The following is a 10,096-nucleotide window of genomic DNA, read 5'->3' as shown; positions in this document are numbered from 1 at the left end:
GTCACAAGTAGGCTTCAATGAAGTTACTGTGAAAAGCCCCTAGTCGCCACATTTTATTGCAGTGTTAATGTAAGCAACAAATCTTAATGTGACAATAAAGATTATTATTATTTTAAACTTTACCATAGTTTTTTTAAAGTTTTAGAGTACCCAATTATTTCTTTTTCCACTTAATGGGCAATTTAGCGTGGCCAATCCAGCTAACCTGCACATCTTTTGGGTTGTGGGGGTGAAACTCACGCAGACTTGGGGAGAATGTGCAAACACCACATGGACAGTGACCCGGGGATTCGAACCCAGGTCCTTAGCGCCATAGTCCCAGTGCTGGTTTGTAGCCTATTGCCATTATCACTACCGTTAACTACCTGCTTTGACCGTCCTTGAATTCCCGCTCAATTAGGTTTAGCGGCTCTTTACTGGAATGCTGGAGTTGGCCTCAGAGCTCCTGAGTTACAGATGGGGGTTGGGGGCAATAATGGACCAAAGTTACCATTCCCAATTCATGAGTGAGAACAGGAATGGGTTCCACCCTGTGCAGTCAGACAGCCTGCCAGCACGAAACCCCTGGCCCCCGATAGGTGGTGGCAACTCGGCAAGGAGGAAGTCAGACATGCATTGGCTTGCACCCCAGTGAGCGCTCAGGAGAAACAGCGGGAAGAAATGTCAACACACGCCCATATAAATAACTAATGGGGTGGTTGTTTTGAAAAGCTCTGTGCTGCTTTGAATCCTCCTCCGCCTTCACCTCAGGTTTCCATGCTGCATAAAAAGACTATCATAAATAGAGACAAAAATAAGTAGAATTAAAATACTTGTCAAGTTTACATCAGTTTAATAAATGAAAAGCTTTTATCTGCCTGGTGCAGTTTTATGTTGCATTTTATCCTGTGCAGATGTAAAGCATGGACATAACATCTACAGTAAAGGCTGCTTATGACTGAGATGAATTATACTTCCCCAGAGAGTGCACATTAACCCTCTCTATCCATTATAGTATACATTTCTACCAATAAATTAATTGCTTCTAATGTATTTTATGTGTTTCTCTGACACTAATAGCATTGCAAAAATGGCCCATTTTTAAAAATAGATCCCAATCTGTTAGTCTTAACTTTATAATCCCCTAAACTCCAAAAATTAAAAGGAGGGAGAATTAATCAAGAGACAATTCAAGGGCTATATGTACAGGTAGCTGACAATTGTGCAGTCAGCTAACAACCAAGAGAGTTCAAATCCCATGATTGCAAAGTATAACAATGAGAGCTCTGGGAATCGGGGGTGAAGAGTTGACCTGGATGAATGCAATACCATTTCTCACTATATCTTGGGGGAATGGATGGGAAAACAATCAAGCTATCTTTTAGAAAATCATTGTTTTCAAAAATGAATTCAAGGGATGGGGGCTTCGCTGGCTAGACCAGCATTAATTGCCCATCTCCAATTGCTCTTGAGAAGGTGGTGGTGAGCTGCCTTCTTGAACCGCTGCAGCGCCTGAGGAATAGGTACACCCACTGTGCTGTTAGGGAGGGGGTCCAGGATTTTGACCCAGCGACACTGAAGGAACGGCGAAACATTTCCAAGTCAGGATGGCGAGTGGCGTGCGGGGAATTTCTAGGTGATGGCATTCCCATGCATCTGCTGCCTTTGTCCTCGATGGCAGTGGTCGTGGGTTTGCAAGGTGCTACCGAAGGAGCCTTGGTGAGTTCTTGTGGTGCATCTTGGAGATGGTACACACGGCTGCTACTGTGCGTCGGTGGTGGAGGGAGTGACTGTTTGTGGATGGGGTGCCAATCAAGATGACTGCTTTGTCCTGGATGGTGTCGAGCTTCTTGAGTGTTGTTGGAGCTGCACTCACCCAGGCAAGTGGAGAGTATTCCATCACATACCTGACATGTGCCTGGTATATTATGGACAGGCTTTGGGGAGTCAGGAGATGAGTTATTCACCGCAGGATTCCTAGCCTTTGTCCTCCTCTTGTAGCTACAGTATTTATATGGCTAGTCCTGTAGAGTTTCTGGTCAATGGTAACCCCGCGGAAGTTGATAGGCACATTGTCTACTGTATAGCTCACGCTAACTTGCAGGAACGTCCTAAGATGGATCCTACTCTGTGCTGAACTAACTGTCTGGTTAGCGTGACCATACATATATTTCAGTCACCCCGCAGGACCGTTCTGTTTCGATATCTCTCTGATGCGTTCTATAATGACCTTGGTGGTTGCCTGACTTTGGTGCGTTTGCTACATCTGTAGGTATCTCCAATCCTCTAGCAGTTAACCTGTCACCTTGCTTACAAGATTGACCTTGGTGAGAGGAAGGCAGACTGAGATGCCAGACTGGCTTAAGATTAATGTATTTGCACTTCATTGGCAATAAAGTTCTTTGGGATGCCATAAAAGTAGCTATATAAATGCAATTCTTTCTTTTGTGAACTACCTGTGCAGACCTGAATGGTGGTGGTCCTCCTGTGATTACTCTTCAGCTGCACATTTTTGTCACTCCAGCCTTGCCTCAGCTCTAAGCTATCGAATTCCCTCCCTCAAGCACTCTGCCTCCCACTCCTCCTTTAAGTCCCTCCCCTAAAATCCAACTCTTTTTGACCAAGCTTTAACCGCCAGAGCTCACACCTCCTAATGTTGATCACTGTGACATGTTGCTTAATTTGGGCAGTTCCTAAGTTAAAGGTGCCATATAAATTCAAGTTGTAATTAATGAAGTGGACTTCCATTTTCTTAGCCTAGAACAGTGAGTAGTTGTTCCTCTGCTGCCATGGCAACATGTATGCACTCAGTGATGTCCTGCACACATTGTCAAACCAACCAAATACTTTCTAAGATGGATTCCAGTCTGTGCTGAATGAACTTGTCAGAGTTCGGGTGATACTACATATATTTCAGTGTGGAGGATTCGGTACATTGAAGGAAGTCAGTCGCTACTCCAAAGCCACCAGCTATCTCCTGAGGTCAATTCGGAAGATGGTGCACGGTCCTGTGCTGGAGAACAGGGCAGCAGTGCCTGATAAATGTAGCGATCTACTGCAGGTTGAGATGTCACAGAATTGTTACATTGCAGAAGGAGGCCATTCGGTCCAACGTGTTTGCATCGGCTCTCCTGATGAGCATCATGACTTAGTGACATTCCCCTGCCTTTTCCCAGCGCCCCTGCACTTGGTTTCTGTTCAAGCTATTGTCTAATGCCGTCTTGAATGCCTCGATTGAACCTGCCTCCACCAGACACTTCCAGGCCGTGAATTCCAGACCCAAAACACTGGCTGGCGGGGATGGGGTGGAGGCGTGGGCTTGCGTAGGGTGCAGACTCGATGGGCCGAAGGGCCTCCTTCTGCGCTGTAAATTCTGTGATTGTCGCTTGAAAACGTTTTTTGCTCGCATCACATTTTGCTTCTTTTGCAAATCACTTTAAATCTGTGCCCTCAAGTTCTCGATCCTTTTGCGAGGGGGAACAGTTTGTCCCCACCCACTCTGCCCAGATGTCTGACTGTGGCCTCCTATAGCAAACTGAACAGGTGCAATGGGGCAAAAACTTCAACGCAGTGGTGATCTTTGAGAGCCATTAGCAGAGCGCAGGCTCAGGGGTGTAGCGGACAGCAAGCAGCTACTCTCTGGGACCCGACCGCAATTTTAACTCAATGACCTGATTGGGTAGCTGTAGTGGGAGCAGAGCAAAAAGGAGACATTTTAAATATTTGTCGCTTTGCCGCTGGGGCCAGGAGCGTTTCCGAGGCTGAGGATTTGTCTCCTCCTTCCCAATCGCCATTCGCCCACCGACAGCTCAGACTGTCAGTCCAGCCACCTTCCCTGGCTTCCAGGGCGGGCGATTTCCCTGCCTGGAACGTTTGGTGGGCCGGGTGTAAACTTAGGCCTCGGTGGTAAAATGTACCGGCAATCATTTCCTGAGCTCTGCTGAATTTCTAACCTGCACACATCCCCAATCTCTTGAGAACTGGCCCCAAGGTTAAAATCAGGCTCATTGCCTTTGTCAGCTGTGTCACTGGGGGAGATAATTACGCCTTTCCTGAAGTCAAATTAGGACGAGGCATCGAGTGTGCAGTTCGCACTCTAACCCCAGAAGGTTGTGGGTTCAAGACCCACTCACAAAGACTTGGGTACAAAGGTGTAAGCTGCCAGCAGGAATGAAGGAGTGCAGCACTGTCACATTGCTCCCGTTCAGATCTGGTGTTAAACTGAGGCTCTGCCTGCCCTCTTGAGGTGGACATAAAAGACACCATGGCACCGTTTCAAAGAGGAGCAGGAGAATTGTGTCCAGGCCCAGATTTATCCCTCAATTAACACCACAGCAGTTAACCTGGTCAGTGCCACATTCCTGCTGTTTGCAGGAGTCGCTGTTTTACTGCCTACATTATAACAATGGATACAGTTCAAAACCCGTTCATTGATTGTTTTATTTATTCTTATGGGATGTGGGCGGTGCTGGTAAGGCCAGCAGCTGTTGCCCATCCCTAATTGCCCTTGCTAGGTGATCTCAGAAGACAGTTATGGAACCACATATCGGCCAGACAAGGTCAGGAGGGCAGATCTCCTTCCCTAAAGGATATTCGTCAACCTGATGGGGTTTTACGACAATGGGTGACAGGATCCTGGTTGCCATTACCAGGGTTGATCTTTGAATTCTAGATTTGGGGTGGCACAGTGGTTAGCACTGCTGCCTCACAGCGCCTGAGGCCCGGGTTCAATCCCAGCCTCGGGTGACTGTGTGGAATTTGCACGTTCTTCCCGTGTCTGCGTGGGTTTCCTCCGGGTGCTCCGTGTTTCCTCCCACAGTCCAACGCTGTGCAGGTTAGGTGGATTGGCCATGCTAGGTTGCCCCTTAGTGTCCAATGGTTAGGTGGGGTTACGGGGATAGGGATTGGGCCGAGATAGGGTTCTCTTTCGGAGAGTCGGTGCAGACTCGATGGGCAGAACTCATTCTGCACTGTAGAGATTCTATGATTTGATGAATTGAATTTAAATTTCACCAACAGCTATTTTTTTCGATTTGAACCTTTGTCCCCAAAGCACTAGCCTGGGTCTCCAGATTGCTAATCTCGTGATGTTACCAATATGCATCCATCACCCCAAAGTGTCAAATACTTTTGAGGCCTACTCAGGTTAGAAAGATGCTGTGAATTTGGTTTCCCGCAGAGTTCCATCTTGCTCGGGAACTATTGAATGTTATGACACTTGATAAAAGCAAATTACTGCGGATGCTGGAATCTGAAACGAAAGAGGAAATTCTGGAAAATCTCAGCAGGTCTGGCAGCATCTGTAGGGAGAGAAAAGAGCTAACGTTTCAAATCCAATGACTCTTTGACAAAGCTTTGACAAAGGGTCATCTGGACTCGAAACGTTAGCTCTTTTCTCTCCCTACAGATGCTGCCAGACCTGCTGAGATTTTCCAGCATTTCCTCTTTCATGACACTTGATAATTTCTTTTAAGATCTTTAACTTGGAGGAGTAAGGGAAGAAAAGGGAGTTGAATTTTAGTTATTAAGCCATTCTAGGAATCAAAATAAAAGCATCTGTCTATAATTGGACTGTCTCTTGTTTCTCTTCCACTCAAGCACATATCATATAAACCAATAAGTATTTATAAATAGAATTGAAGAAATGGGCGACATGAGCAGCAGAAGGTCAAACCCAAAGTAATTATGACATTTTGAAAAATTATCTCTTAATGGCAGTAAGATGGGGCACTCAAATCGTAAACCTCTGCTGTACACTGGGACAGGTGCCAAGAAGCTCCAGCGAAGCGAAGTTTCAATAAAAAAATCCTACAAAACCAAAGAATCTCCAAAATGAACACTAAACTAAAAAGCAATGTGTGCAGGAAAAGAATCTGAGAGGATTGACGGCTGATATAATGGCCCAAAAGCCGCAAAACCACATTCGAGGCAGGTGATGTTTCCTGTCCAATTTCAAAATGGCAACGAGGTGTCACAAGGTATGCATGATGCCCTGGGCTAATGTGACACTGGGATGCAGGCCGGGACTTTCTGCTGCCGCTCACCACGAATGGAAGCGGCAACACCAGCGGAAAATCCCCGCCAGCTCGCTGAAACGATAATCTCAGCGGCGAGGTCGCATTCTCTGATTTCCCACGCCCCTCGCCGGTGATGCCTGGGGTGAGAACCCCATTTAAAGGCATTTTAACAAATTTAAATATACTTAAGGCACTTTCCCACCATATGTCCCCCCCCCACCTTAAGAATTCACCCTCGCCAACGTGATGATTGGTCGGCGAGGTTTATAATTGCTATTGCAAAACGTAAAGTGGGAGTGGGGACCCCGCTAGGCCGCAACGGTAAGCATGGTCCCCAGGGGGAGGGAAGGGGGGGGGGTGTCATGCTCCTGCCCCTGCCTCCTGGCAGCGTGGCATTGCCGCCAGTGCAGGCCCACAGGGGATCTCGATTGCGGGGAGGCTTCCCTTATAGAATTTCACAGAATTTACAGTGCAGAAGGAGGTCATTCGGCCCATTGAGTCTGCACCGGCTCTTGGAAAGAGCACCCTACCCAAGGTCAACACCTCCACCCTATCCCCATAACCCAGTAACCCCACCCAACACGAAGGGCAATTTTGGACACTAAGGGCAATTTATCATGGCCAATCCACCTAACCTGCACATCTTTGGGCTGTGGGAGGAAACCGGAGCACCCGGAGGAAACCCACGCACACACGGGGAGGATGTGCAGACTCCACACAGACAGTGACCCAAGCCGGAATCGAACCTGGGAGCCTGGAGCTGTGAAGCAATTGTGCTAACCACTATGCTACCGTGCTGCCCACGGTGTGTGTGGGGTTCTCCTGGTGCTCATGGGGGTGGTGGGGAGGATTCTTTTCAAGCCGGATCAGACTCTGTGGAACCTGCATTGCCCACTCTGTTGAGTCCCGCCCCGCCAGCATGATGGGAAAGAAAACCACGCCTCCAGAATTTCTGCACACAGAATGCAATCTTGAGGGAAAGCTCAGCTGTGAAGCTGGAGAGCTACATGCCAGGCGTCTTGCCTCCACCTGCATTCTGTGCACTGAGCGCTAAATTCCACCAGTAGTCTTTTGCTATTTATCAAAATTAGGGCAATTACATTGTCAAATCTTTCCTTCTCGTGATGTGGAGGTGCCGGCGTTGGACTGGGGTGAGCACAGTAAAAAGTCTTACAACACCAGGTTAAAGTCCAACAGGTTTGCTTTGATGTCACTAGATTTTGGAGCGCTGCTCCTTTCTCAGGCCTCTTCAGGCTCATCGACATGGGTACCACCATAACACGTGAGAACACCACCCACCAGGTACGCGGTACATACTCGTGCGACTCGGCCAACGTTGTCTACCTCATACGCTGCAGGAAAGGATGTCCCGAAGCGTGGTACATTGGCGAGACCATGCAGACGCTGCGACAATGAATGAACGGACATCGCGCGACAATCACCAGGCAGGAATGTTCCCTTCCAGTCGGGGAACACTTCAGCAGTCAAGGGCATTCAGCCTCTGATCTCCGGGTAAGCGTTCTCCAAGGCGGCCTTCAAGACGCACGACAACGCAGAATCGCCGCGCAGAAACCTGTAGCCAAGTTCCGCACACATGAGTGCGGCCTCAACCGGGACCTGGGATTCATGTCGCATTACATTCACCCCCCACCATCTGGCCTGCGAAATCCTACCAACTGTCCTGGCTTGACACAATTCACACCTCTTTAACCTCGGGTTACCCCATCTCTGGATCTGTAAAGATTTAATCACCTGCTAATGCTCGCATTCCAAGCATTGTCTGGCATCTTTGAATCTGTCTATGTATATGTTTCTGGAACATACCTCTTCATTCACCTGAGGAAGGAGCAGCGCTCCGAAAGCGAGTGACATCGAAACAAACCTGTTGGACTTTAACCTGGTGTTGTAAGTTTCCTTCTCGTGTTGTTACTTGCAGGGCAACATTGAGCACAGGCAGCTTAAAAACTGCAGAAGATGGGGAACTATCATATGGAATATTGAAATATGCCAATTGGGAAAACTGAAGTGCGAACCTTCCCTCGAAATGCACCAGCCGTCACATCATCCTCTCTTAATTGTTACTGTGCTGAACTCAGGATTTATCCTGGAATTTTTCCAGGACTTTGCGTGGAATGTTCTGGTCCATAAGACCATAAGACATAGGAGTGGAAGTAAGGCCATTCGGCCCATCGAGTCCACTCCACCAGTGTCCTGCCAGTGTTAGGGATCATGGCTGGGGGGGGGGGAGACCAGAAAATTTGGAATGAGGCCAAAAGTCGACAAGCGGCTGGCGGGAAAGCAAGTTGCGATCGTCCCCTCTGCGCCTTCGTGGGAGTCGTCATTCCTGCCGGGGAATGTGGGGATCATAATTTGCATGTCCCGAATGCTCATCAACCGGAATCTTGCGCCTTTGAAATCTTCTGCCTCGCCAGGAAGAAATCAGACTGTTCCGTTTCCCGATCTGCACCCAGCGCGGGAGATCTATTTCACTGAGCTGCCACCGGACAGTACCTCCGCTCTTCTGCCAGGGAACAGACAGCACGCACATGGAGGAAGCGGGGAGATTGGAACACACACAGCAAGGGAGTTCAGGAGGCGAGGTCCAGGGGAAGGGGGTCCCGGGTGCCCTTTAAATATGGCACTGGACATGGTGGCGGAGTAGCTGATTTCTTCCTCGACCCGTCATGAGATTTGACATGCATCTCATGGCTCCGAAATGAATTCGCTGAACATTGCGCGACTTGGCTGGTTTACCCGCTATGCTCTTGTGCCGGAGTGGGAGATTCCACCCCTTGAGTCTGTGGGACCCCTCTCTCTTCGGGTAGCATTGTGGATAGCACAATTGCTTCACAGCTCCAGGGCCCCAGGATCGATTCCGGCTTGGGTCACTGTCTGTGCGGAGTCTGCAATTTCTCCCCATGGCTGCGTGGGTTTCCTCTGGGTGCTCCGGTTTCCTCCCACAGCCCAAAGATGTGCAGGTTAGGTGGATTGGCCATGATAAATTGCCCTTAGTGTCCAAAATTGCCCTTAGTGTTGGGTGGGGTGACTGGGTTATGGGGATAGGGTGGAGGTGTTGACCTTGGGTAGGGTGCTCTTTCCAAGAGCCGGTGCAGACTAGATGGGCCGAATGGCCTCCTTCTGCACTGTAAATTCTATGATAACTCCCCCTGCTAAGATTCCCCAACTTCCAGAAATCAACTTAATGCCCTCGGGATGTCTCTGTTGGTCATCCCTGACCAGTCGCATCCCACATTGTGCCACAGAGTACCAAGAAGTACTTCAGTGACAGTGTTTGCATGGTTGTTCTGATGGCTTATCACAGTGTCCAGAGGCCACATGAAATGAAAAAAATGAAAATCGCTTATTGTCACAAGTAGGCTTCAATGAAGTTACTGTGAAAGCCCCTAGTCACCACATTCCGGCGCCTGTTCGGGGAGGCTGGTACGGGTACATGTGGTCCACCTGGGTTCTGAGTGCGGCCAATGAGACATTTTGCTGACCGTTGCCCAGGCACACAGTGACCACATTCCACTGATTTCCGCCCATGTGGGGTTTTTGTTCCGCACTGGTCTGACTGACCTGATTCACAGGTAAAGCGAGGGCAAGTGAAGTGAAGTGCACGCTGATTGCTCACAACATTGACCGTGGGAGCCTCTGCTTTCAAACTGTGACTATTTCTCTTGTTTTTTACCATTTGAAGTTGATGACGGTTCTATTAATAGATGAATGATTAAGCATTTTCTATAACTCTTTCTGAAATGTTTGGTGTGTATTAAATGTATTCAATCTTATTCAGAGGGTCACAGTCAGCGAACAAGCCTGACTTCAATCTTGCGGCCCACTCATGAGCCTGGGTCGCCCATCACTGGGCGCTCTTTCAATTCCCGTTGTGTGCTAAGGTTGTTTTTCTTAGCCAAGGTAGGGATGAAAGAATGACAACTAGATTAAGAGTCTACAGGTTTTGGAGATGGTGGAGGGGGGGAAAAAAAAAAAATCACACAGTGCTTGAACTCTCAAAGATTCTTCAGGAACGCCAACGCACGTTGGCATTGGGTGAGCATAACGTCAGGCTTGGTTGCCGCACTGGGTGGCTCCATTGA

The sequence above is a fragment of the Scyliorhinus torazame genome, chromosome 18, assembly GCF_047496885.1.
Source record: "Scyliorhinus torazame isolate Kashiwa2021f chromosome 18, sScyTor2.1, whole genome shotgun sequence".
In the NCBI taxonomy this organism is placed as follows: Eukaryota; Metazoa; Chordata; class Chondrichthyes; order Carcharhiniformes; family Scyliorhinidae; genus Scyliorhinus; species Scyliorhinus torazame.
This window is presented reverse-complemented; position numbering follows the sequence as displayed.